The sequence below is a fragment of the Amphiprion ocellaris genome, chromosome 22 (genome assembly GCF_022539595.1).
Source record: "Amphiprion ocellaris isolate individual 3 ecotype Okinawa chromosome 22, ASM2253959v1, whole genome shotgun sequence".
NCBI lineage: Eukaryota > Metazoa > Chordata > Actinopteri > Pomacentridae > Amphiprion > Amphiprion ocellaris.
This window is the reverse complement of record NC_072787.1, coordinates 46,725-67,661: the sequence shown is the minus strand read 5'-3', so window position 1 is coordinate 67,661 and position 20,937 is coordinate 46,725. Positions and strand designations below refer to the sequence as shown.

At 39.1% G+C, this 20,937-nt stretch overlaps 1 long non-coding RNA gene across 2 annotated transcripts; it reads left to right on the top strand.

The window, feature by feature from the left end:
* The first annotated feature begins 5,265 nt into the window (after positions 1–5,265).
* Positions 5,266–18,331, top strand: LOC129347992 (uncharacterized). 2 transcript variants are annotated; one of them, XR_008600370.1, is made up of 3 exons: positions 5,266–5,405; positions 15,837–16,075; positions 18,253–18,331. It is a non-coding gene; the product is annotated as an uncharacterized LOC129347992 (long non-coding RNA). The 2 variants fall into 2 exon arrangements; XR_008600371.1 differs by lacking the exon at positions 5,266–5,405 and adding an exon at positions 9,271–9,343.
* Positions 18,332–20,937: the final 2,606 nt, after the last annotated feature.

Below are 20,937 nucleotides of genomic sequence, written 5' to 3'. Positions count from 1 at the left end.
CCTGTATAGATTACCAAGTCTCTCAGATGACATATTTTCAAGAACAGCAGCAGTAATAGCCTAATTGTGGTCAATGAATTGTAGCTGAAATATAGCTGGTGATGCATGATGTGCACTTTAGTGGACATGAGATTAATCATAATTGCCTCCCAATATAACATCAATACTCGGAAAATTTTGCAATTGTATAACTCCTTAGATGTTCCTCGATGTCACCATATTTTTCTTTCCTGCAAAGGTCTCTTTTTTATAGAAGGCTTGAACAAAAGAAAATGAGCTACTTGGTGTTTCTGGCTGCCTGTCGGCCATCTTGGTTTGACTCTTTTTTTAAAGAATTTGCAATGGCTAGCCAATCACTGGCAGTGGAAGAAATGATGCAATAGGATCCACTGTAGTGGCTGATATCCAACTATGCCATCAAAACTCATGCACATACTAGAAAACAGCTTTAGAAGAGCTGCACACTGTCATGACCTCTATGCATGGAAGAGTTAAAGGCATCAATAATGAACACAACACAAATAAATTGCTATCATATTACAATTCTGCATAATACACAGTGGAGAATCACAGTGATATTGTAATAATTGAAGGTATTTTTCTGCTGTTCTATCAAAAGTTGTCAGGAGAGGCAAAGAATTCTAAACTAAATAGTTACAGAGAAGAGGGGGAGAAATAAACTGATTTCAGAATGATGGAATGAGATCTATAATGAATGAAACACAGGTTTCAGGTAGTTTAGCTCCGCCCACTGAGACTGTCTCCGCCTGTCTTCTCTAACGTCCGCAGTTGAGACATAAACTCTGACTTGGTGACACTCAGACTCCCACTGGACTTTCCATTCAATTTACACATTTCTTCATATATGTATAACACACACACACACACACACACACACACACACACACACACACACACACACACACAGATAAAACTACCAGAAATATGTACAAAATGGAGCTTTAATGAATCCGTTCATGGAGCTTTAATGAATCCGTTCATGGAGCTTCTTCATGTTGGTGGAATCACTTACCAGGAAATAGAACCAAAGACACTCATCTACTTCGAGTTCTCTGGTTCATATGCTCAGTAACTGACCTTGTGTGCTTTGTCAGCCTTTCCTCTAATGTGCTGCATTTCGTCAGGGCCAATAAGGAATAATAAGGGTAGGGAGCTGAATGCATCATTGTCAGGAACAGCAGGACACTGAGGAGAACTAAAACACAGGAAGATTCAGTGTGAGCTGTTAGATATTTCATTAAATTCACCAGAGAACTGGACAGTGGATCTTCTACAGCGTTCTTATTGGTCGTATGTTTAGACTCTAACCTTCTGAACATGTGCAGAATAATTCAGAACCTGTATGACACAAGAAACATGATTCTGAATGAGAAAATGACTTTTTTCTCCACTGTACCTCTTTTGACCTTTTAAAAATGAATAAATCAACTGCAGGAAATGCAGGAAACTTTGCAACAGAAAGAAAATGGACAGAATAGACTTTTATTTCTACCTGGCAGGAAGTGCAGGGAGGAAGTGATGTCATGAAGCAGATACACCTGTGAGCTGCTGCTAATGAAAGAAGCCTGGAGAACAAAGGAGATGAGTGAGAGCACTGGGAGGAACCAGGAGATTTCAGGAGGAACTTCCCAGATTGTGGTCAGTTCTCTTCTAAAGTGTGATATATTAAAGTAAAGTGAGCAGTCTGGAATAAACGGAGTAGATTTAGAATCCAGAAGCAGCTTTTTCCTGCTCTTGAACCACCTGCTGGATATGAACTGATTCCAGGACAGGAGATTCCACCTCTTCAGCTGTTGGGATGTCTGCACCTTCTGTTGGACCCTGGTGGAGGTAAGTTCAGTGTTTTTTTCTGTCCAAATCTCCAGACTTTAGGCTGCATAATCCTCACATTAGCCTCTCCTCAGCTCCTCACCTACACTAATTTACACTCCTTTATACTCCCACTCCTCACATTAACTCACCCAAACCTTCAAACTGAACTGAAATGAACCCATCATTTCTTGAACTGACATTATTTGGATTTTTTCCTTCTTTAATTAAGAAGCTTTTAGTGTCACCATCAGGACACTGAAATAGAATCTGTCTTTTCTGCTTCTGTTGACTAAATGGACTTGTGTGTTTGAGATGTTTTTGTGTTTGATGTGTTCTGATTTGGTTTGTGTCTAACCAGGTGTAGATAATGACGTTTAACTGATGGCTACAGTTCTTTCCTGTCTGGTGTGGTTCTCTAGAAACAAACATGAAGCCACCTAGTCCATTTAGTGGGAGTTTAAAGTAGTTTCTGTCTGGTGATGAACTCAGTTTGAACCTTTTAAATGATCTATAGAATAGCTTTACTTTTAATCCGACAACTCAGTAAGGAAAGGATGGTTTTATCTTGCTGACATGTTTCTGCTGCATCTGCAGTCTTCTTCAGAGCGTCAGAGGACGTGTTGATGGCGTGTTGATGGCGTGTTGATGGCGTGTTGATGACGTGTTGATGACGTGTTGATGGCGTGTTGATGGCGTGTTGATGAGGTGTTGATGATGTGTTGATGGCGTGTCATGACATGTTTATTTGTTTATTTACTTAGATCCCCATTACCTACCATACAGACAGAAGCTATTCTTCCTGGGGTCTAAACTTCTCCACATAAACACAGTTGCGCCATGACAGGCAGACAAAAACAGGATGCACATACAACCAGACATTACATACTTTGACAAAGAAAATAACAAAACAATAACAAAACAGCAATCAAACAAAAATTAAATAATTCACACATTAAACACAACTGTTTCAATTGTGTCTAAACAGTGGATATCTCCCTAAATTGTGGAAAACCTCTAACATCATTCCCCTGCCTAAATGTAAACAGCCTAGAGAACTGAATGAATTCAGGCCCATAGCTCTCACATCTCTTGTGATGAAAAACTTTGAGAAAATCCTTAAAGAAACGATTCTTGGCCTTATCGATGGCAAGCTGGATCCTTTGCAGTTTGCATATCAGGCAGGAAAAGGAGTGGATGATGCCAAGATTTTTATTTTGGATAAAATTTATGAACATTTAGAAGAACCCCGGTCCCATGTCAGAATTTTATTCGTTGATTTTTTCTTCTGCTTTTAATAAGATGCAACCATATATATATATATATATATATATATATATATATATATATATATATATATATATATATATATATATATATAATATAATATATATATATATATATATATATATATATGTGTGTGTGTCACCTCCAGCACTGGTTCACTCCAGGGCTGTGTTCTCTTGCCCTTGCTGTACATCATGTATACAGACGCCTGCAGAACCAGTCAGGAGGGCAGGTACCTGGTCAAGTTTTCAGATGACAGTGTTCTGTTGTCCCTTCTACAGGGCTCTGAATCAGGGCATGGCAGAGCCCTGTCTGATTTTATCACTTGGTGCGAAGACAATTATCTTGATCTTAACATTACAAAAACAAAAGACATGATAATTGACTTCAGGAAAAAACGTGCAAAACAGGAAGTCAGCATCATAAACAAAGAAGAGGTCGAAATCATAGACACGTACAGATACTTGGGCACAATATTCGACTCCGACCTCAAGTTTGACAAAAACATGGAGGTCATTTCAAAAAAAGGCCAACAACCTATTTACCTGCTACGGAAACTGAACTCTTTTAATGTATCTCAACCCATTTCATCTGTCTTTTATCGTTTCTTTTATTGAGAGTCTTTTAACATTTTTCTTTTATATCATGGTTTCATGGGCTGTCAGTAAAAAAAACAAAAACACGTTGTCCAGCATAGTTTCGACTTGTGCTAGAGTCATGGATGTGCAGACTACTGACCTACACTCTCTATGGAGCAGGCAGGTGCTCCACAAAGCTAAGAGCATTATTGCACACTCTGACCATGTACTGACACACAGGTTTGTGTGATGCCCTCTGGGAGGCGCTATCTCACTCCATCTCTTTTATTCCTCCGTCCGCCATTAGGCTTTTTAAATGACAGTGACCGTGTTGTTTTATAGTTTAACATGTAGTTTTAAATGTAGTGAGGTATATATTGATATTGTTGCACTTTGTCACTGTTGCACTTTTATTGCTGAACCCTGACTATTGACAGATCCAAGTCAAATGTATGTGGAATGTGTGTTTCATGTCCTGTCCTGCTGCGACCCATGTCTGCAAACTGAATTGCCCCTAGGGGATAAATAAAGTTTTCTGAATCTGAATCTGAAAATGACAAAACAAAGAAATCTCAGGTAGCTCTACTTAACATCTAAAAATTCAGGTCTTATAGACATGCTTATTCAAACAATAACAAGCAAAAATAGCTAATTTAGCATTTAATTACATAATCTGAATACCCATTTTCTGGTTATTCTTGAGTCAGTAGAAATAATCTCAACCTTTTGCAAACGGTGGTCACATACAACTGTAAGTACAAGAACTGTGGTAGTGAGTCACATGTGATGACGTGTTTTCTCATTATGGGATGTATGGGTTCTGTTGTCCCTCAGATATATGGAATGCTGATTATGTCTTCATTTTTGTTGTCTGTTTTTTGTGTATGTTTTGTTTTTGTTTGTTTTTGTGTTTTTTCTCTTTGTTTTTGGCTTGTTGTTTTCCTTTGTTTATGGCCCATATGGGATATTGGTAGTGTGTGAGTGAGTTCTGATGTGTTTTTCCTCCTCCTGTCTGTCTTTATCATCGGTTATGATGCTGGTGTGTTCTAATAGTGTTCTAACTGGTAGTTTGTGTTCTGTGGATGTTCTGATGTCCAGAGGAGGTTCTGGTCTGTTCTAATAGTGTTCTAACTGGTAGTTTGCGTTCTGTGGATGTTCTGATGTCCAGAGGAGGTTCTGGTCCGTTCTAATAGTGTTCTAACTGGTAGTTTGTGTTCTGTGGGTGTTCTGATGTCCAGAGGAGGTTCTGGTCCGTTCTAATAGTGTTCTAACTGGTAGTTTGTGTTCTGTGGATGTTCTGATGTCCAGAGGAGGTTCGGGTCCGTTCTAATAGTGTTCTAACTGGTAGTTTGTGTTCTGTGGATGTTCTGATGTCCAGAGGAGGTTCTGGTCCGTGTGTGTGGGTTTCCTGTAAACTGTTATTTTGATGCTGCTGTCTTCTCTGTGGTGAATGTTCATGTCCAGGAATGAAATGGTCCGTTTATTTCCTCTTCGTGTGTGGATTGTATGTTTCCTGTGTCGTCCATGTTGTTCAGATGATCAGTGAGTTCTTGTGTGTGTCCAGATTTTATTATTTCCAGGATGTCGTGGACGTATCTTCTCCAGAGTGTGGGTCTGCAGAGCAGGGATGGCTTTGGTTTCCAGGTCCTCCATGAAAAAGTTACTCATTATGGCTGAAAGTGGATCTTTTTTTCAACTTTATTTTACCAGGTAAGATCAGATGAGAACAGTTTCTCCTTTACAATGATGACCTGGCCAGATGTGTCATTGCTAAACCTGGTTTCTGACTGTAGATTATTCCTTTCAACTGAAAACAGGTGGATTTGGCAATAAACCGGAGTAATGTGATGATGTCGTCTACTGGGAGGTTTGTGTGTTTTTTCAGTGTCCTGTCCTTCATGAGTCGTTCCTGTACGATGTGTAATGTGACGTCTAGGGGGTTTTAGTGATGAATGAAACTACGTCATGTCATATGAATATCTCCTCTTTTTCTGCTGTGATATGGTTTAGTTCTTGTCCAGTTGTTTGGAGTTCTTGCAGTGATGTTGTGATGTACCAAGGAGGGGTTTGATGATTTCTACCAGAGCTTTATAAAGGTTGTAGGTGACTGATCTGATGCTGTCCACTATGGGGTGCAGTGCAGTGTCTTTTTGTGTATTTTGGGTGTTCCATATATCTGGGGGGGGGTAACATTGGCTGTGGGTATCAGATGGTTTTATGCTTCCTGTGGTATCTGTTTGGTTTCTAGTAGGGGTTTTAACACAGTTTTTAGGGTCCTTTTCTTTTGTTCTGTGGGATCATTTTTTCCAGTATTTCATTAAATTAGCTGCTACAGAGAGAAAAGGAATAAAAGGAGACAGAAATGAGGGCAAATGTGTTCAAAACAAGCTAAAACATGCAAAGTGCCTCAAAAACCTGCTCAAAACAATAAAAACTAAGGGCCACAGACAGTTTGTCAGATGTCCTGAATTCAAGCCATAGTACACGGTGAAGACGGTGAAGCATGGTGGTGCAAGCATCATGATATGGGGATGTTTCTCATGTCGTAGTTTCTCTTAGACCTCAAGAATGTGCAGATGTTGAAGAAAATGTCCGTTGACACTGTTGCTTTTATAATATAATTTTATTATATAAAAAGGCAGCATCTGAACAGACACCATGGTCTGCCTGTGGAGAGTTTCCCAGCCAATATGAGAATCCCACTTGAACAAAGGGCTGGTGGTCATTTTATACCCTTTGGTAACGTATGAGGTCACAACATCTAGTCTCTGTTAGAAAACTTGGTAAAAACGGGATACAGGATACCCTTCGACTCTGTAGGGCCCAACCATCACTATCTGGACGGGGGACCCCTGCATAAACATTAGCTCAGCCTCTTCAACATAAACATTCCCAGAACCAAAACAGAAAAGCATATATTTCATGTCAGAGACAACCGGTTTACGTAGGGAAAAAAGAAATGTAAGTTTTCCCACAAATTGCTGGTCAGCTACTAGAACAGACAAAACAGATTCCATTCTACTAACTTATCAGCTAATACATGTCTCAGATCAGATACTACAACAGCAAAGTTATAAAAGTTATATATTTTCTATTTATGCATATTATATTTAATTTGTCTATATATACAAATGTTATAAACAAGTACTGATATCTTTAAATGAGAGGTTGAGAGAAAAACAATTCAAATTCTTCTAATTATTATTGTTATAGTATTTATACTGCAATAGTCCAAAATTATGTGAAAATGCATGTACGTAGTTTCAGTGAAATAACATAACCTCTGTCTCATTGCCTCTAGAAACAGGAAACACACTGCAACTCACTGACAGTAAAATAATACATCTCTCTGATGCACTTTGCCCATGAAACAGAAACATACAGAAACAAAAAGAAGCCTGGCAGACTTTATCCTCTCAGCAGCTGTGTGGTTAACTAGCGGCTAGAACTGATGACAGGTGTGTGTGCAGTCAGACACACACACACAGGATGCACTTCATCAGTCATCTTGCAAAAAATACACCGTACATAACGAATCCCGCTGCAGAACCTCCTCTCCATCAGGACCATCAGTTGTTGATGTCCTCCCTCGGGTCTCCGGTTTCTAGACGAGCGGCGCTAGCGCAGAGCTACAGGGAACATCTGGACCCCTCAGAGCAGTGGGGGACGTCTACGTAGATCACGTGACCGACCGACGGTAGATCTGAATTATTTTTAGTTTTGTTTTATTTATTATTTTGGTTCTCAGAGACTTTTACACACACACACACACACACACACACACACACACACACACACACACACACACACACACACACACACACACACACACTTACAAATAAAAACAAAATTAAATAGAATTTAAAAAAACAACTTTGACAACAGGGCACTTTGGGCATCAAGGAGCAAAGGGGCAGGTGCTTCGGCCCCCTCCGCCTCCCCCCACCCCCCTCCGCCTCCACCTCCCCTGCTGAAGAAATACCATAATCTTGGGATTAATCAAAAATAAAACCCTAACTCTATGATATACAAGAACTGTCGACCTCACCTGTTGTCTAAACTGGACAAACCACAGTATTTCAACCCCAACTTAATTATTGACAAAACAATATAGAAAACAGCGGCGGACTACTTCCAGCTGCGGAGGGACACCCTTTTCCAGCTAGCTGCAATCTGACGCAGTGATGCAGCAGAGTGCAACTGACCAGGGCGGAGGGATACGTCATTCTGCTGGGAGAAGAGACACCGGGAGGAGGTAAGTTATCTTCTGAAAGTGCTTTTGAGTTTTTGTTTGTAAAATTTAATAACAATGGCAGTTTCTTCTGTGATAAAATGGAATAAAATCAGCACATTGACAGAGCTTTGCGAATATGACTACATTTCCGTGTTTTTCTCTATGCTAATCCATGGCGTTAATCATAGTTTGAAATGGCGCATTAGTAAACTACACCACTGTTGTCCATGGCGGACATTTTAGTTGAGGGGCGTTCATTTAGGTTAGAAATGCTTCCGACGTGACAGGAGCAATAAAAAAAACTTTGGAATTCAACATTTGCCTGCAAGCAACTTCTGGCTAACGTTACCCTTTTGTTAGCTAGCTAGTTTGCACACAGTTAAAGTTGTGCCGGTATGCCCGCGAAACTGAGCCCCCCTCCCCTCCCCTCCCCTCCCCGGATCAAAAGGGCCGCTATTTGTCTATTTGTCCATCTGCACGGTAAGTTTTAACTTGTGAAATAACAAGTTAATGAAGTCTAAAGACTTGGACGCTTATATTTACTGCATATAGTCAACGTATTTGTCGATGGTCCGAGTGTTTGAGGGGAGGCATTTGTGTTTGTACGGCGTATAGTAATGAAACGAGCTGAAATACTGTGAATTTCTTGCATTCACGCTGTTTATCTACCGTCGCTCTCTCTCTCTCTATTCATCCTCTTGCTCGCTCTATCACAACAGAGCTCCTCTTACCGCAGCTGCTCTGGGGATGAAGATCTCTGTCAGGGTGCAGCACTCTCTGAACTGTGTGGCTTGTCTAGTTTATCTTTCTCTACTTTTACTACTTACCCTACAGTCTACTGTTAATCTGGTTATTAAATTGATTATTACATAAAAGGTCAGAAAAATCCGGTTTGATGTAATTCTTATTCCTAATGACAGCTTCATTAAGCTCATATTGACACCCTCAAATTTGTCCCAAATAGATTATTTTCACTGTCACATTAAACAAAACAATGGAGCAAATTTTTTTTCAATTTGGGAGCTTGTAAAAGGCAAATTTGGGGAAATTAATTTATTTTTATTGATTGAAATCCTGGAATTTATTTTCTATACAACTTACAATATCAAATATTTGTTAGATCCAATCCCTGTGTCTTTTTTTAAATGTTGTACTAGATTTTTTGGTTCTTTGTAGAAATACTTGATAACGTAAATGCAGTTTCATGTAGAAGGACCCAGAATATCTCTTTCTCTCACTCTTACTCACTCATGCGATATAAGATGATGCAGATAGGTTAAAAATTGATTCACATTATCTTTTTCAAAACATGCAGCTCATTTTGGTTTTTTTTCTCTTGCAGTTGTATAAAGCAGCCATTTCTTCAAGCAGGAGGTTGACCCTTCAAAGTGTTATGCAGTACCTGGATAAAGAGGTATGTATAGTGTGAATTTGTCAATGTGAACTTCCATAAGAACTGTAGTATTGCATGAGCTCGCTTTTGTCTAACTTTGTGTAGGACACAAATCAGAACAGGAGGACAGCTGCCCTTCTTGGTTTTCCACGTTTCTTCTCGGAGGATAAGAAACGTGGAAGACCAATGTCAGGATGCCCTAGAAATTAAGATCTGGATAAAAAAAAATTATAAACACTATTTTTATTGAAATTTTAACATTATACAAACATTCAGACAATATGGTGTCAAAAGGCAAAACAGAAAGACAAGTAAACTAGAATGAATACATTTGGAAAAAAAAAATAAAAATATTACAACAGACACAACGCTCAACATTCAGCAGTTCATCCCACAGCACCTTGTTGTTCAAGATATTCCAACAGCTGTTTCCATACATTTTCAGACTCCTCCGTTCTACCTCTGATCATGTGAGTGAGTTTCTCCAGTAGCTGTAAATATTTGAAGAAATGTTTTTTGGAATATCGTACACCTGGCGCAATTGTTCAAATGTAAGGAGGCTGCCCTTAGAGAATATTATCAACACACATCTTCTATTTTCTGCACACCTTTATTTTTCCAGATTTTAAAGCCACCATCTGCCCTTCATGCACTGAATTGCATATTACCCCATATCGGGGCAAAGCGGGAAGTATCCAGAAGTATCAGTGTCTCCAATATGCTTGTGCACTTTATACCAATTATCAATGGACTTTTTCAGGTTCTTTGGGTCAGCCGAATTAAAGCAGAATATTGCTCTAGGGTTGTCCTCTATCCCCGATATTATTCATCGAGGATAGAGGACAATACGGTGGCCGAGAGGTGCAAACCAAATTTACATAATGCAAAACACTTTTACAAAGCTTGAGACAAATTTGCATTTAGGAAAACATTTTTACATATCATAAAACAAAATTACAAGTTCTGTAACAAATTTACATTTTAGAACAACAATTTCACAAGATGCAAAACACTTTTACAACCTCCAAGACAAATTTACAAGCGACAAAACACTTTTACAAATCCAAAAACAAATTTACAACTTAAATTTAACCGGAAAGGGAATGTCCCAACTCCGGGATTGAACCGGAAGTGACAATGAGGAGCGGCTAATGCACTCTGTCGGTCTGATCAGCGCCATTTAAACACTCTAAAGATCGACCACACAAAAAACAAAACCGCGTCAATCGGTTCATATGTTCCCCACAAAACGGGCAAAACATCACCCGCTCGCTGTCCATATTGGTTCACCATCAACAACGACCAAAAGTTGCATTAGCCGCTCCTCGTTGTCACTTCCGGTTCAATCCTGGAGTTGGGAGATTCCCTTTCTGGTTAAATTTAATTTGTAAATTTGTTTTTGGATTTGTAAAAGTGTTTTGTCGCTTGTAAATTTGTCTTGGAGGTTGTAAAAGTGTTTTGCATCTTGTGAAATTGTTTTTCTAAAATGTAAATTTGTTACAGAACTTGTAGTTTTGTTTTATGATATGTAAAAATGTTTTCCTAAATGTAAATTTGTCTCAAGCTTTGTAAAAGTGTTTTGCATTATGTAAATTTGGTTTGCACCTCTCGGCCACCGTAGGACAGCCCTGGCGTGTACATCTTTGCAATATAAACGGCTTGGAGATTATTTGTTAGAACACTTGCAGTTGGGTCTGTGCATAGTATCTGGAGCCACTTTAAGAAACTATTTCCAAAACCAAATTTAGGTAGTATGTTAAATAGATAAGGCCACTCTATTGTGTCAGAGGCTTGTCGGGCGTCCAGTGATAATACTGCAGTATCCTTGGCATTGGCTTTTTCATGGATTATATTGAGCACTCTCCTGATGTTGTGGAACCCTTGTCGTTTTTGCACAAAGCCATTCTGATCACTATGAATTAGACTTGGAATTTATGTATCTAGTCTTTTTGCAAGAACTTTACAGAGGATTTTAGTGTCTGAATTAAGCAGACTTATCGGTCTATACGAAGCACAGTCTGTATCAGGTTTGCCTGGTTTTAAAATCAAAGTATAACATGGGGAAGGATGCCATTCTCATAAGATTTATTGTACATTTTTAATAGTGGGACAAGTAACTTCATATGTTTTATAAAATTAAATTGGTAGGCCATCAGGTCCAGGTGTTTTACCACTACTAATATTTTGGATGGCCTGTGACAATTCTTCAGTTGTTAAACGATTATCTAGCTCTTCTTTTGCATCGTCTGAGATTTGGGGAAATTGAAGCTGGTTAAGAAAGGAGTTCCTTTCCTCTATGTTTTCAGGACATTCTGATTTGTAAAGGTGATGATAATATTCTCTAAAACTATCATTAATTTCCACGGGGTCCACTGTCACTCTGCCGGAAGACATCTGTATACTGTTAATGGCCTCATCAGATTGTATCTTTCTGATTCTCCATGCTAAAAGTTTCCCGGCCTTCTCTCCTAGTAAGACTGTTTGAGCCACAATATGCTCTTTGCTGCCTTATCAGCAGATAGTTTGTTATATTTGGTTCTTAAAAACAGGGCATCTCTTTGCTTCACGGGGTCGTCTCCTTGGTTTAGTTCTGTTTCCAAAGCTTTGATTTCTAAGGTTTCCATCTCTACTTTTTGTTGTTTGGTTTTAGAGCTTGTGAAACTAATTATTTTTCCTCTGATGTAGGCCTTGAATGCCTCCCATCTTATGCAGGCATTGGTTTGGTCAGTGTTTAACTCAAAGTAGTCATCTATTTTTTCTTCAATAAATTTGAGGAATTCTGGGTTATGCAACCATCTTACTTGAAATCGTCAATCAAGTGGGTTATTAAAAAAAATTATTTACAATGATATTGAAAGATATGGTGGCATGGTCACTTATTCCAATACTACTGTGTTGGCAGTCTCTAACTTTTGATACAATTTCCCTTGAAATGAGGAAATAATCGATGCGTGAACGAGACCTGCTTATACCTGAGTTACATGAATATTCAACTTTTTTTGGGTTTTGGTCCCTCCATATTTTAACCAGATTCAAATCTGTCTTTCTTGCATCAAAAGTATGTCAGTAAAAGTGTTTATTTTCTGACTAACCAGCTCAGATTGCTATGATAAGTATCTGACAACATTATGGAGACAAATAATGTCCACGATGTTGTGTCTACCTGAAGTCGCTTCTTGCCCTCATTTACATCCTGTTATGTAGTCTGTCATTTGAAGCAGGTGTGTGTGTGTGTGTGTGTGTGTGTGTGTGTGTGTGTGTGTGTGTGTGTGTGTGTGTGTGTGTGTGTGTGTGTGTGTGTGTGTGTGTGTGTGTGTGTGTGTGTGTGTGTGTGTGTGTGTGTGTGTGTGTGTGTGTGTGTGTGTGTGTGTGTGTGGAGCTACAGACACAGAAACTTGTAAGTTGTTTCTGAAGGGATGGCTGAATATTAGAAGATTTTGAACAGTTGGATGAGGTATTTGAATTTGATGGCCTACATTATGTATTTGAACTGATGAGAAGCTGCAACAGAAGAAGAGAGGGACAGGGAGGGGGGCAACAGGCTGCAGAGTTTCAGCCAGCCATGCTGTTGTGATACTCAGGAGTTTGTTTTGTTGCTCATATTAGTTCAAGTATTTGACAACATGATGGAGAGAATCCACAAGTCAAATTCAGAATTTGATCAGAATCTATTCGGTGAATACAGCATGGATCAGCCTGATTTTGGTTCCTATCATTCAGTTTCACCCCAGGACAACCCGAAATACAGCTCAGGTTCAAAAATCCCAAAGTTTTCCTTTCAGGATAGACAAAAGTTCCATGTGTTCGGCTATTGTCGGAATCGAGATCATGTGAAAAGAGGGCGATGGGAACTCTGAGATTTTTAAAGGCAGCAGGGTCACTGGTCTATCTCAAGGGGACAGACATTTAAAAAAAAATACAGTTATTAAATTGCAATAATCTATAATAATGTGCAGTTTTATTAGTTGAAGAGGTATGTGTTTTTTTTCTTCTTGCATAATCAGTCATAAATAAGTTTTGCCCATTTAGAGTGAACTTACTACTGACATTATTAAATTTCTGAATTGCATCCAACAAAATAATGATTTAATTTATCCAATTGTTTCAGGTTCATGGTGAAACCCTGGACATCTTAATGAAGGGAATGTGTGTCGGACTTCTCATTGGACATGAAGGCGTTCTGGACGATGCATTCCCAATGTGGCTGTGGTGGCAGAGGAGACGATCGTTCTTGCTGACATAAGAGGTGTGGTCACTGGTTAGGCCACTGCAGCATTAAATTATCTGCTGCAAAGAGAAAGGGAATAAAAGGAGACAGAAAGTATGCCAAATGTGTTCAAAACAAGCTAAAACATCATGCAAAATGCCTCAAAATCTCCTCAAAAACAGTAAAAACTGACTCTGAAATGACTCAAAAGCTCGAAATTTGTCCAAAACATGTTACACTATTGTGCAAAATACCTCAAAACAAGATAAAAACTGACTTGAAATTCTTTGAAAAGACTAAAAAAAATCAAAATTTGTCCAAAACAACTTAAAATATTGTACAAAATTCCTCAAAACAAGATAAAAACTGACTTTAATATGTCTGAAATGACTTTAAAGCTCAAAGTTTGTCCAAAATGACTCTAAATTTTTCCAAAATGAGTTACAATATTGTAAAAATTAAAAATACCTCAAAAACCTGCTCAAAACAATAAAAACTGACTTTAATATGTCTGAAATGACTAAAAAGCTTAAAATTCAACCAAAATGACTTAAAATTTTCCCAAAACTACTTAAAATTCTGCACAAAATCACTGAAAACTTCAGTCTTGACTCATAATGTGTCCAAATGCATAAAGTTCCTGCTTTTGGGCCTGAATTTTAATACAGGTGTAACCAGGTGGTAAACAGAGGCAAGTAAATATCCTGAAAACCACTGAAATCCCTGTTTGTGACTCTTCTGCTGATTGTCGTTTTGGACAGCAGGGGGCGTATTGTTATTGTTGTATTGGGGGTAGTTTTGAGGTCAAAGGGCAAGATACTGGAAGTGGTGGGAACAGAACAAAGGGTTACTGGTTACTGTGGGACAGTAAGAAAATGTAAATAATACCGTGCTATGAAAGACTGAATTATGAAATACAGTGACAGGGTGGTAAATTGTTATTTGCATTAAAAATCCACTTTATGTCCGTGTACTGTGCTGAGGAGTACCGACAGTTAGAGCAGTGGTTCCCAACCTGTTTGGCTTGGAGCCCCCCCTATAAGCTACACTCCAGCCCCCAGCGGGCGTAACTCCATCTTTAGCAGAGAAACGAAGCTCCAGCAGTGTTTGTCCATCATACATGAGCAGCGACTTGATTTGTTGAGTGCCGAGGGTGAACTACAATAATATCATCAACAAAACTGACAGTGAGAGACAAGCTGCCACACACACTGGCACCATCTTGACCCAAGCTGATCAATCATGATGTTCTTAGTTCCATGAAATATGAATGTATTATTATATGCATTGTGTTTTTGTGTTGGTTAATGATGAGATATTTCTAACTGCTTTTGTGTTACTGCAGTATGTGTTTAGAACAGAGGCTTATAGAGGGCAGTGTGGTAACTGTGGGTTTTATTTGCCCACTAGGTGCCACAGCCGTATGTTTCTGTTTTTAGTACTATTTCTGGTGCTGTTTCTCATATTTCTACTAATGTGTTGCGCCATAGGTTTTTGTAAAACACAATTCATTGTATAAATTCTATTAGATGTAAATAACTTGGAAAACAAAGAACCCCCACAAATTTAATTTGAAGTATTGGTTTCTGATTTAACCCGGCTTCAAATCTAATGTTAGATTCAGTGTTAAATCCACAAACAGAGAGACTTTTGGTGACTTTTCAGAGCGTATTTTAACATAAACTCAGAGTTTTGATGACTTTTCTGTTTGTATTTTAACATAAACTCAGACTTTTGATAGGGCTGGGCGATAAATCGATTTTATCGATTAATTCGAGTTTGTACTTAATGTCGATTTGTTTTTATGAAAATCGGTTTTCTCGTCAACATCCGCCACCAGCGCCTGCCTGCTGGGCTCCTGTAGTTCAGAGTGCGCCCACTGCGGGCTGCAGCTCATTTGCATTAAGTAGACTGGACTCCGGCGTGAGGAGATTAGGTAGGGGGCAAAAAAAAAAATCAGGTGAATCGGGATTTTTTGTGAAAAAATCGGAGATTTTTTTTTTTTAAGGCCATATCGCCCAGCCCTAACTTTTGATGACTTTTCTGTTTGTATTTTAACATAAACTCAGAGTTTTGATGACTTTTCTGTTTGTATTTTAACATAAACTCAGGCTTTTGGTGACTTTTCAGAGCATATTTTAACATAAACTCAGACTTTTATTGACTTTTCAGAGCGTATTTTAACATAAACTCAGACTGTTATTGACTTTTCAGAGCGTATTTTAACATAAACTCAGACTTTTATTGGCTTTTCAGAGCGTATTTTAACATTCGGAGCTCTAACTCAGACTTTCCTCTCTTCTCCAGCATTAAAACTTTGTCTGCAGAGAGAAAAGAACGACTCCGTTTTTTGCCAGACTGGAGGATGTTGGAGGGAGTCTGTTAATCTCTCTGGACCTGACATTTGAAAACCTCCACCTCTCCTCACCCTCCCAGCCCACTGATGTGAGGAAATCCAGCTCTGAACAGACTGAACTCCTAAATCCCTCCTGGAAGCTTCACCCTGAACAGACAACTGCAACGCCGTGGTAACGGGCAGATTACAGGTAACAGGTGTAAACAGTTAGTAACACTCAGAGTCACGTGATGCTGCTCCGTTTATGTAGTGAGGCAGAAAATAAGGACGGGAAGCCGCCACATTTAACAGATCAGAGTTTCCACAGACCAACAGTTCACTCTATTTATGCACTCTGAGAGGAAATTTATCGCTTATTTCTGTCAACCAAACTGGGTCAACATCATAATGTAGCATCAACTTCACATCACGTGGAGTTTACACTGGAATTTATAAAGAAGCTGAGTGAAAACTGAATTCAAGTTGAGCTAACTTAACCTTCCTGTTGTCTTCATTTACAGGCACCAAAAAATATTGTTACCTTGTCTGAAAAAAAATCAGCAAAAAAAATCCCCAAATTTCTGAAAATTTTGCAAAACCTTCAGGAAGAAAATTGCAATAACTCCTTAAAAGTTTTCTTTAAAAGTTTTATTTTCAAAAAATTTCCTAAATTTGGCAAGAAAATTCTTGTAAATATTTTCAAAACATGAGTAAAAATCTCCCCAAAACATCCTAAAAATATCCAGTGATTATTTATTTTTTTATATATATATATATATGTGTGTGTGTATATATATATATATATATATATATATATATATGTGTGTGTATATATATATATATATATATATATATATATATCAATAAAACTTGTAATATTTTCTTGAAGAGCATTCATAAAAAAATCTGCGAAATTTGCTGGATTTTAGTTGATTTTGTTGTGAATGTTCTTCAACATTTTAACATTTCTTTTAACTGTAAACTGTCTGAAAATGACAAAAAAAAGATGAAACTTGTGCAGAATTACTCAAAAATTTCTCCTAATGAGATAAAACGTTTCCAGATTGACTCGAAATTATATGAAATTACTCAAAATTTGTCCAAAAAGATTGAAAATGTATGCAATAAGTTGATAGAAAACCTAATTAAAGTTGAGGTAACTTAACTAAAATGAACATAATTTCACCAACATTACTCAAAATTTGACAAAAGTTCAACTAAAACAAGTGAAAACTGTCTGAAAATGACTCAAAATGTTGCTCCAAAAAGATTAACTTTGAGAATTGAAATAAAGTCTGAATCTGAAAGGAACCCTAACCCTAAAATGGATTAAATGTTTACAGATAGATGCATATAATTTATTTTTTTCTAATTTATGCCAGTTTGAACACTGCATATATGCAAGTATTGTTGCTCTATATTAATTCTACATTACAGGTTTTCTCCATTTCTGCACACTGGATCTTTTCTCTAACATCTTTAACACATTTAGTGCTTCTTCAGTGAAAAGTTTTAATGTCTGATCTTCTTGTTAAATTAAAAACATTTAACTTCTAGAATTGCAGCAATTTAAAAAAATCTAACGTTCCTAAAACTGATTTAATGGTTAAAGATAGATGCATACAAATACATTTTCTAATATATGCAAGTTTGCACACTGCATACATGCAAGTATTTTTTCTCTATGTTAATTCTACATTACAAGTTGTTTAATTTTTTTTTTTTTTACATTTTTACATCTTTTCTCTAACGTCTTTAACACATTTTTGTTCTTCAGTGAACAGTTTTTATGTCTGATCTTCTTGTTAAATCAGTTTTTGACATGTTTAACTTCTAGAATTGAAAAGAGCCTAAAGACAGAAGAAACTTTCCTTAAACTGATTTAATGGTTAAAGATAGATGGATATAATATTTTTTTTGTCTAATTTATGCCAGTTTGTTCACTCTGTATTAGTTCTAGATTACAGGTTTTCTACATTTTTGCACACTGAATCTTCTCTCTAACGTCTTTAACACATTTTAGTTCTTCTGTGAACAGTTTTTATGCCTGATCTTCTTGTTAGATCAGTTTTAGACACGTTTAACTTCTAGGATTTTTAAAAAAAAGTGTCTAAAGATAAAACCAACTGTCCTGAAATTTGTAAAATTAATAAACAGAGTGATGGACTGCAGTTTGTTTTATATTCTGTTCTGCTGAATTTCAGTTGAATCCTGATTTCTGTGCATCATGAAGAGAAACAGTTTTAGAACTTTAACAGTTTTTCTAACCCCGTTTTTTCAGTTTTTTGTCTAAATGTTTTTTCTGATGATATAAAATGTGTTTATTGTGTTAAATGTGTGTTTTAGTTTCAGTGTTCTGGAGATTGAGATCTATTCTCTAACATTTAGCGTCAGACGTTCCTGCAGAAACCCTCAGAGCCCAGAGGGATTCTTACCGATGCTCAGGAGATGGACGAGGAGAGGAAACGTTGTCCATCCTCCAGATGGATCTGAAGACCCGACCGGCCTCTGGGGTGGCGTTTGGTGAAGTTATCTCTGGAGGCTGCTGGAGGATAAATGTGGAGATCTGCAGATAGAAGCCAAGAAGATGAACGGAGCTGGAGAAGAAGAAGATCTACGTCTGCTCCCAGCGGTGGATCTGAAGTTAACCAAACTGGTTCCGACTGTGACTGGAATAACTGTGAGGTTAGGTGTTTATGCACGGTTTGTTTTCCTCCTGATTCATCTAACTTTTTCAAGAGATTTCTCAGTTGTCTCTCCTCTTTCATGTTGTTCTGTTTCCACAAAGGTGCAGGATTTTAGAGCTTTCACTGTCTTTATGCATCTTATAGTTGAGATTTGGTGTCTCTGTGTGGCCATTTAGTGTCTATTTTGTTGGTCCCGTCTGTTTTTGGAGTTATTGTTTGTAGTTACTGGTAGTTTTTACATGTATGAATGTTCAATTTGCATCTATTTATTGTTGATGTTCGTCTCTTTTAGGTCATTTTGTGTCTCTTTGCTGTGCTGTTGCATCATATCGTCGTTCTTTTGTGTCACTTTGCTGTAGTTTTACAGAGAAATTCTATGTTTTTGTATTTTTCTATGATTTCTGTCATTCCAACTGCACAGAAGTGTCAGGCCTGCAGCAGCAGCAGGCTCTGTGTAGGACTTTTTTTCCCTCCCTTCTGTTTTCCTTATTAGGTGTATTAGGTGTGTGCATGAAGGCTGTGGCGGCAGGTGATGGCACTCTGCAATCAGCAGACCGGGAGACGGACGCAGGGCCAGGAGACGGGCACAGGACCGGGAGATAGACCCGGTCCTGCGTCCGTCTCCAGGTTCTGCTCCCGTCTCCATTTTCTGCTCCCGTCTCCAGGTTCTGCACCCGTTGTGCTCCTGCCTCCAGGTTGTGCTCTTGTGTCCAGGTTCTGCTCCCATCTCCAGGTTCTACTCCCAGGTTGCTCCCGACTCGAGGTTCTGTTCCCTTCTCCAGCTTCTGCTCCCGTCTCCATTTTCTCTCCACCTGTCCCCCAGGACAGGTGTCTGTCTCCCTCTCTCTCATTCTGTCCCCCATGACAGGTGTCTGTCTCTCTCTCCTCTTGCCCCCCAGGACAAGTCTCTCTCTCCTCATGTCCCCCATGACAGGTGTCTGTCTCGCTCTCTCTCGTCCTGTCCCCCATGACAGGTGTCTGTCTCTCTCTCTCTTTCCTCCTGTGTGTTCCAGCCCCAGCCCGAGTGTTCCAGCCCCAGCCCGAGTGTTCATTTGTTTGCATCTATTGCACTACAGCTAATGTATAACAGCTCAATTTTTAGTGATGTATATGAGCTAATGTATTATACCTATCGTGGGGCGGCTGTGACTCAGGTGGTAGAGCGGGTCTTCCAATGATCGAAAGATCGGCGTTTCGATTCCCTCTCTGTCCTAGTCATGTGCTGTTGTGTCCTTGGGCAAGACACTTTACCCACCTGGCCTCCAGTGCTGCTACTCACACTGGAGTATGAATGCGTGTGAATGTTGGTGGTGGTCGGAGGGGCCGTAGGCGCAGATTGTCAGCCACGCTTCCGTCAGTCTGCCCCAGGGCAGCTGTGGCTACAAATGTAGTTTACCATCGCTGAGTGAGAATGTGTGAGTGAATGAATAATGGATTCATTGTGAAGCGCTTTGAGTGCCTTGAAAAGCGCTATATAAATCTTATCCGTGATCATTATTATGATTGTACCACAACTATTGTATAACAGCTAATGTATTAAAGTAACGTATGAGAGCTAATGCCTATCATTTATTGGACTACAGCTATTGTATTACATGTAATGTGTTACAGCTAATGACTGCCCAGGTGTTTCAGCCCGAGTGTTCCCCAGGACAGGTGTCTCTCACTTTCCTCCTGTCCCCCATGACAGGTGTCTGTCTCTCTCCCTTCCTGTCCCCCAGGACAGGTGTCTGTCTGTCTCTCTCCTCTTGTCCCCCAGGACAGATGTCGGGTCTCTCTCTCTCTCTCTCTCCTGTCCCCCAGGACAAGTCTCTCTCTCTCTCCTCCTGTCCCCCATGACAGGTGTCTGTCTCTCTTTCCTCCTGTGTGTTCCAGCCCCAGCCCGAGTGTTCATTTGTTTGCATCTATTGCACTACAGCTAATGTATAACAGCTCAATTTTTAGTGATTTATATGAGCTAATGTATTATACCTATCATGGGGCGGCTGTGGCTCAGGTGGTAGAGCGGGTCGTCCAATGATCGAAAGGTCGGCGTTTCGATTCCCGCTCTTTCCTAGTCATGTGCTGTTGTGTCCTTGGGCAAGACACTTTACCCACCTGGCCTCCAGTGCTGCTACTCACACTGGAGTATGAATGCGTGTGAATGTTGGTGGTGGTCGGAGGGGCCGTAGGCGCAGATTGTCAGCCACGCTTCCGTCAGTCTGCCCCTGGGCAGCTGTGGCTACAAATGTAGTTTACCATCGCTGAGTGAGAATGTGTGAGTGAATGAATAATGGATTCATTGTGAAGCGCTTTGAGTGCCTTGAAAAGCGCTATATAAATCTTATCCGTGATCATTATTATGATTGTACCACAGCTATTGTATAACAGCTAATGTATTAAAGTA